This window comes from Orycteropus afer, unplaced genomic scaffold (genome assembly GCF_000298275.1).
Source record: "Orycteropus afer afer isolate SDZICR_OR568_19922 unplaced genomic scaffold, OryAfe1.0 scaffold00420, whole genome shotgun sequence".
NCBI lineage: Eukaryota > Metazoa > Chordata > Mammalia > Tubulidentata > Orycteropodidae > Orycteropus > Orycteropus afer.
The window spans coordinates 1,495,780-1,497,289 of NW_006922007.1; positions in this window are offsets into that span (position 1 = coordinate 1,495,780).

The window sequence follows — 1,510 nt, forward strand, 5'->3', positions numbered from 1 at the left end:
TTGGTGGTTTGAGGCCACCAGCCACTCTGCAGAAGAAAAATGAATGAATAGTCTGCTTCTATAAAGATTTACAGTCTTGGAAAAACTATCGGGCAGTTCTACTGTGTCCTATAGGATTACAATGAGTCAGAATCGACTTGATGGCAGTGGGTTTGGTTTGGTTCGGGTTTATATCCATCTAAGCATGTACATGTGCTCTGACACCCCCTCCCACCTCTGTATAGTGTACTTATCTGTCTATGTAACTATATAGATCTTAGGTTGTTATTGATGTGGCTGCTGAATTGTACATGGTCCAGTAGTTGTAACTAGTTGTCCTTTATTCTTCATTTGCCTTGGTCACATTGTGGCACATAATGTGACACACTTTCCCCGTATCATGTACTGTCTTTTCTTTCAGCAGAATTAACACATGTCTATTACTAAGTGAACAGAGTGCCGGTGGCACAGTGCCTAAAGCATTTGACTGCTAACCGGAAGGTTGCTGGTTCAAAATCTACCAGCTGCTCTGGGGAAGGAAAATGGGGCAATCTACTTCTGTAAAGATTTACTGCCTCAGAAACCAATGGGAATCGCTATGAGTCAGAATTGACTTAATGGCAGTGAGTTTTGGTTTATTACTAAGTGATTCTCCCTCCTTCCCCGTGGTGGTTAAGGTTGTGTGTCAACTTGGCTGGGCCATGGTTTTGAGTGGCTGGGCAGCTGGGGATGTAGTATTCCCCATGATGAGACTGGTAATCAGCTCCATGGTGGACTCTTCTGTGAGCAGGTTAGTGGCTGCTCTCAGGATGTGGACTGCTTCCAGTACATAAGGAGACGCTTTGAGGATGGTCTCTAGCTTTTGGCACATCTGGATCCTGAATTTGGCTGAGTCTTCATCTCAGTGGCCTGCCATGTTGCCTGCAGATCATGGGATCGTTCTTGGACTTGAACTAGTGGCCTGTTGTGTTGTCTGCTAATCTTGGGACTGTGCCATTTTACCTGTCGATCTAGGGTTCATCAGCCTCAGTAGCCAGCAGCTGCGTGAGTCAGAAAACTCCTCCAGCTCCAGTGGGCCTGGAACAGGAGGGAAAGTTGAAGCCCAAGGTCCAAGGGCTTTCACCCAGCCCCTGGAGACAGCACTCTGAATTTGGACTTGTACCCTCCTAAACTGTAAGAAGGAGTTCTGGTAGTGTAGTGTCTAAGACACTTGACTGCTAACTAGAAGGCTGGCAGTTCACACCCACCAGCCACTCCTCGGAAGGAAGATGGGACAATCTACTTCCGTAGTGATACTGCCTCAGAAACCCAAGGAAGGGTCGCTATGGGTCGGGTCTGACTCGACGGCACATAACAACAACAACAAAATATAAGAGACTAAATTCCTGTCTGTTAGAGCCATCCACTTGTGTTATGGCATCCACTTTCTGTTATAGCAGCACTAGAGAACCAAGTTGTATGCTTTCACCATACTTATTTAATCTGCATGCTGAGCAAATAATCCAAGAATCTGGACTATATGAAGAAGAGC